This window comes from Lonchura striata, chromosome 3 (assembly GCF_046129695.1).
Source record: "Lonchura striata isolate bLonStr1 chromosome 3, bLonStr1.mat, whole genome shotgun sequence".
NCBI lineage: Eukaryota > Metazoa > Chordata > Aves > Passeriformes > Estrildidae > Lonchura > Lonchura striata.
The window spans coordinates 1,261,164-1,267,672 of record NC_134605.1 but is presented as its reverse complement, the minus strand read 5'-3'; the positions used below and the strand labels follow the sequence as shown (position 1 = coordinate 1,267,672).

At 47.7% G+C, this 6,509-nt stretch overlaps 1 long non-coding RNA gene across 1 annotated transcript; it reads left to right on the top strand.

Moving 5' to 3' along the window:
- On the top strand, positions 1-6,126 carry LOC116183355 (uncharacterized). The gene is made up of 3 exons (XR_013339633.1): positions 1-40; positions 219-917; positions 5,983-6,126. It is a non-coding gene; the product is annotated as an uncharacterized LOC116183355 (long non-coding RNA).
- The last annotated feature ends 383 nt before the right edge of the window (positions 6,127-6,509 follow it).

Here is a 6,509-nt window from a genome sequence, read left to right as displayed (position 1 = left end):
CCCATCACACATGAGAAACAACTGGCTTTACAGTGGTCAGGTGAGTGCATTCACAAGTTTACCACAAAGTGGAACTGGAATTAGCTTGATGTGTTTCACCTCCTGTATGCTGCTCACCTCACCGTGATGATGATGCCAACTGCATTATGTTATCTTTTTCTGTTGGCCGAAGAGAGAACAGAAATCATCCTAAGCTTTTTTTTTTTTTTTTTTTTCAGTTGTATGGTGTTACATGTTATCCAAAAAGCTCTTTTCAGAACCCTTTGTCTTCTCTGCTGTACAGAGAGACACTTTGTTGGATAAAATTAAATTCATTGGACATAAAATCAGGCCAGCCAGTTGTTTGTGCCAAAGAACGATGTTTTATGAAGGGAGAGGCCATCATTATGTATCTATTTTGTAGCTGCTTTTAAATGAACTTTTTCATTTCAAAACAATTAAATAACAAGACTTGTCCATTTGGCTAGCTGCTTTGCCTTGTGCTTGTCTTTTTGGCATGTTTTCCCAAAACTAGCACAAATGCAGCATTTGTTTTGTTGGCCATGGACTGACTGGAACAACCCGCACTATTAAATTTTGATGGAAAAGGACATTCATAAGTTTTTAAAGCTCTGGTGGCCTGTGCCTCTGTGTTTCTGTGCCGTGTTATCCTCATAGCCTGAAACAGTCCAGGAGGACACCAAAATCTTTCTCTGTATACCATGAACAGTGTGAGGCAACCAGAGAGGAGCTCTGCCTCGGTGTGCTGCCGTCCTGCCTGTGGGATGGTCACTCCTGTAGGGAGGTGTTCTCCAGCAGAAGATTTCCTGCATTGCCCAGCAGTCCATGGAGCAGGATTCCACCATGTTTCTCACCCATGGAGGAGCTTCCTTGGGACCCAGCTTCCCAGGAAATCCCCCTCTGCAAACAGCTGCAGGGTGAGTGCTGCACCTAAGCTCCTCTGCTTGTTCTTCTGAAAATGTAGACATCTGAGCCAAATCTGTTCCTTCACCCATGTAGTGCTTGTAAAATCCTGTACAAAATAGCCCCCAATCAGTATTTTTAACAGCTTTCTTGGCAGGGAAGCTCTTGAGTTATCCTGCTTGAGGGTCTGAGCTTGCAGACCTTGTGGTAGTAGCTGGGGCAACATAAATATTTGTGCACCACTGAAATGGTGCTGAAGTACAAGCTACTAAACTTGTCTCGTTGGCCAAGTGCAAAAAACCTTGTGGACAGGTATTGTCTTTCATTTCTGGGTTCGTACAGCCTTTTGCTCAGTGGGAGCCTGGGACTCTTGAAATGCAGAGAATCATGTAAAGATTAAAAAGAAGTGGCATGGTGTGAACACCATTTGGGAGCAATTAATGACATGCCCAGCCACCAAAGCCATTGCTGAGAACTGGCAAACCCAGAACTTCATCTTAATCCCAGCACCTTGTATCTTGCAGCCACTCCCTTTGATGATTTAAAAAGGTGTATCTAATTCTTAGCTGGCCTTCACTGGCAAGGAATGCAGTACGATTGCAAATTTGGTGTGGTATAATTACCCTGCCTTTCTTGCCCCATTACCACTGACATTACTCTCCTCATGCCTGGGTTTATAGGCTGACTTGTAGAACCTCTCTGGTTTGTTTTGCTTTTTTAATGACAATGTTGAGAGGATGGGAGGTGTTTGCTGGTTTCATGGAAGCTTCCTTTGGTTTCTGGGTGGCAAGGCACCCCACTCCTGGTTTTTGTAAGACTCGGAAAAAGCTGAGTAATACAATAAAGGAGAATGTTTGGGAATACATGTGATTCAGTGGTTGGAGCCAAGTGTTTAACAGTTAGAGGAAGTGCTCCTTTCAGGATTACACCTGAATGGCAGTGCTGATAAACAATTATTTGGATTGCACAGTGGTTTTGGGTTTTTTTTTTACCTTTGTAGCTTTGCCAGTGCAAATCCTCAGTTAGAGGGCTTTTTTCAGGTACAAATTTACCCTGGGCAGGGTGTCCAAGGCAGGACTTGGGAGAGGGTGGTACTGCCAATTACAGGGGTTTGGCAGGGGCTGGAGAGCAGAGCAGGAGATGTTGTTCATGCCCTCTTGCTGCGTGGCTTCAAGGCGTTCCGAGGGCAGGTTCCTCTGGCACCGTGCACCAAGGCGAAACCACTGCTGTGTTCTGGTGGAGTGTCCCTGGACCTGTCCTCCCATGCTCACCCGTGGGAAACACAAGTGACAGTTATCAGCAGGGACAGCGTGGAGGGAGTGTTCAGCAGTCTGTGTGCTTTCACAGCCTCGTGCTGTCACATCCCCGGGCAGGGAGGAGGGAACCCAGGGCCAGGAGCAGCAACCCTCTCTTGACATTTATTTCATGTGGCTTCACTGCTTCTTGTTGCCCCCTGAATCATTGCGGTCGAGGGTTTTGCCCTTAGGGTTTGAGCTCTGGCTGTGTGTGAATCCCCTGGAGAAGTTTGTTCTCTGAGGCTCCCAGTAACAGATTGTGTAAAGTGGTGTTTAAGGAGGTGGTCCTGGTGGCTGAGTTGGCTGGTTGCACACAGAACTGCTGCACATGTGGTATCAGAAATATCTAATAGTTTTAAAGACTGTGTACTGAAGTTTGCCCCAGGATCTGAGGGTATGTACACGAATGCATGTCAGACACACTGGAAGCCACCTCCAGCTCACTGCTTGCCCCTCCTTGTAGCAAACAGGGCACCAAACTGCACCCACAACTCCCTCTGTCCCCTGGACCAGCTGTGGGTGCCAGGTGGGAGGAATGAGCTGGCTGGGGAAGAAGAGCAGGGAGGTCACCATGAAGACATGACATTTGTTATCTGCGTCTTTCCCACTGGCTCCTGCGTTGCCAGTGTCAGGTGAGTCGTGCTTCCCACATTAAGAGGCAGGCAGGAGAGGTTCCCAGCTGTGCCCATGCCACACAGAGGGCAGAGGAGGGAGCCAGAGCTTGGACAGCGCCTCTATTCTGCCACTGTGCCCTTCCCCAGGAGTGCAAAGACCCATCTCTGCTCTCCTTCTGGGGTCAGCAGGGCCTGAGGCTGTTTCTGCAGCAGAAAGAGCTGTGGGTGGACATACCATTGGGGTAAGCTGGGGGATGCTCCAGGCACAGGTGGGATGGGGAACACAGCTCCCAGCTGGGGAGAGGGGTCCCTGTGGCTGCAGCAGGAGTTGCCTGACAAGAGAGAAGAGGTGGCTTGGAGCTCAGCTCACTCCATGTCCATTCCTGCTGCACAGGACACCACAAGGAACCAGGAGAGCCTGGGTGACCCAGCTGGAGCTGAGCTGCCTCCATGCCAGTGGGAGTCTCTGCTCTGGGCTGTCACTGAGTGCTGGTGCTCCAGCCAAGCTGTAGAGGCATCTCTGCACACCTTCTCCTACTCCTCTCTCTCCCAGTGGAGTCCAGCCAGTGCTGGGAGCCTGGAGAAACTGGTGGAGGCCAGCAGAGGTGACAGTGGGAAACTTTCAGCTGCCTCTGGCTATGCTGTGGTACAGGGATGTGCAGATTGAACTTGTGTAGGAGGAAGGGAGCAAAGTGGAGTCCCACTGGTGCCAGTCAGGGAGATGGAGAGGTCTGGGGAGCCACCAGCAGCACTGGTATGTGCTCCCTGGCAGTGCTGGGAGAAAACCTGTCATGCAGGACAGGGAGCCTGGGAGCACAGAGTCCTGGCTCTGCTGTCCTCAGGTGCCAGTGCCAGGTGACAACTCACCAGTGGTCCTTTCTGCTGAGGGGCTGCTCTCCCAAAGGGAACAAAATCCTGCCTCTTTCTGCCTTCTGGTTTTCTCAGAGTTCTGGGACTCTGTTGCTGCAGGTGTGGATTCGTGTTCAGCAGCTGAAGGCTGTGACTCCTGGCCCCCCAGGAGTTGATGTCCACAATAAAATGGTCTTTTCTGAATGTGTTGCCACAGGATTTTCTGGAGTGGGGAACTATTGTTTGGGGATGAATCCTGAAGGAGGATTGAGTTTGAGATCATTCCTTGTCCCAGCATTCTTCCTAACAGCTGGTCTGAGTTGAGGTGCCTTAGGAGACAAACCAAATCATAGTATCCCACCCAAGTGTAGAGCATAAGGGACCTGTGGAGGTCTCCTGGTCCAACATCTGTCCCAGGTGTATTCCCTGGAGCAGGCTGGCCAGGACCATGTCCTGGTGAGTTTAGGGGATCTCCTTAGAGCAGGGCTACATGCTCAGAGTGGGGGCAGGACATAGACAGGGCATGGTGCCAGAAGGGCTGTTATGGATTAGAGAACCTGGGTGTTGGAAACCTAATGAATTAAGTGGTGAATGAGTGAAATGACATGTTAGATTCCTATGTTTAAAGGGGATTGAGTCTTTATTTGCCAGGGTTTCCTGTTTGCTTTCCTAATGAGCTCATAAAATATAGTTGAATTTATGAAGTACCTTGTACTGCGAAGATGAGGTATCCAAACATACCATGACACTGCTCAGTCCAGAAGAGGCTTCCTGTAGCTTTTCACTTTCTGCAGGACAGGGTGAGGGCTGTTCACTATTTTTAAAACCTCTGCAGGGAATATTCTTCACCTGTAATTTAAAAAAAACTGCCTTAATATTCTTGCTTTTGAAGTACTTTCTGCAAATGAAATGTGGAACATGGGAATCTCATCTTTACATTTTAATTGGTGGCCCAGCAGTCCTAGTTCTATGCAGAGCAAATTCTGCACTTAGTCATATGTGGGCAATGCAGTCCCTGCTGGATTTCCTGCACACCACTGGTTTGTCCAAAGTGGTTTGCTGGTTTTGGTGCATCAGGAGCAGAGCCAGCATCTGACTGAGTCCCAAACATCTGCAGGTACAGTGTAAAACTCACAACGTCCACAATGCCTTCAGAAGACCCCATTCAGTCAGCACATCTGCCCAGGCTGGGAACAAGGCCATTCCTGTGAGGAAAAGGAGAGCTGGGAGCTGCACTGAGGGGCTGATCCAGCCAGGTTTCCCAGCCTGTGCACATGGGTTTCAGGTACTGCATTCCCACCCAGCACTTGTTGCAGTCTGAACTCCTCTTCCTGTCTGGGTCATGTGAGGTACCCTCCATGAGCAGCACTTTGCTCTTACAGGCATCCTGCTGTGCATTGCAGCAATTCAGGGCTAAATAATTTATCTAGGAAGAATGTTTTCTACGTGACTTAAAAAATGGAAGAGGAATATTGCAACAGTAAACTGCGGGGCGGACAAATACATTCTGCCTCTCAGTTTCTGAGCATTGCACTTTGCCACTTTTGTTTCAAAATTGCTTTCTCTCCCATAATTATCTTCAAAAGAGAAAGCTGATCCAAAATGTTTCCCTTTATATATATATATATATATATACACACACATATATTTTAGGGTGGTTCATTGATTTCCATTTTTAATAATCAAAGTGAATTAAACAAAAGAAAAAAGCCCCACAGCAATATATTGCCTAGTATATTTAAAATAGAGAGAATGCTCATATGTGCTGCAGCACACTTCATCTGTGGACATCAAAGTGTCTCACAGAGGTCGTAATCCTCATTTCAAAGATGAGGAAACAGAGGTGCTGAGAGAGAAAGTGGCTTAGCAGGTCAGTGACAAAGCAGGGCAAGAGTCCCCTGAGCCTGTACTGCAGGCAGAGGTGAGAGAGCAGAGGAGAACAAACCTGTCCTCACCTAATCAGGACAGCTGAGTCCCAAGTGCAGTGAAGGAACAGTGACACTGCCTTTGATGTCACAATAATGAGGTTCCACTTGTCTTTCTCTCACCAAGGGTACTGGGGGAGTCTAGCTTCTCAGCTTTGTCTGTTTTCCCAAAGCTTTGGGGTACTTGAGAATTTTTGAGCCTTCCTGTTGTCTGTGATCACTGCGGCAGTGGAGTCACAAAGAACTCATCCTTGCATGTACACACAGGCACGTTTGTCTCAGCATTGCAGTTGGGGGTTGCCTTATCCTATGGAACTACTTGATTAGTCAGCACTTTAATGCTGCAGATTTGTGGCTTTTAACATTTTAAATTTAACATTTTCTATTCTGTAACAGAGTTCTGGAACTGGATACAGTGTGGTGCAATAAGGATGTTCACAATGTTCGTCCAGTAACCACTTATGGGAGAATATTTCCCAAGGGGAGAGACAAAATTGGACTTTCAGCTCTGTAGCTTCAACTTCTTTGAGACCTGGGAGGCTCACAGCACAGTAAGACTCATTCATGTTATTCATTTGATGAATAACTTGAGTGAGAAGGCTTCTTCATGCCTGCAGCCATGCCCCCTTGGGTCATGGTCCTCTCACATCTAGTTACCCAGAGAGGGAGAGGTTCAATGGGAATTTTGATGGGAAGATCTAACACAGCAGGTTGTAAGCTGTCTTAATTTGTAAACTCTGGAAATACTCTGGGTGGGCTGGTAAATTGAAACCTGCTGATAAGAAGTTGGTTTCCTTAACTTTAACAGACCTGTGAAAGGTAGACCATGGGAGGCACAGGTCTGCTGGCCAAAAACTGAAGGCACATACACTAAAGAATCCCCCTGGTATTTTAGGAATGCTTCTAATGGCTCAGAAGAGAGC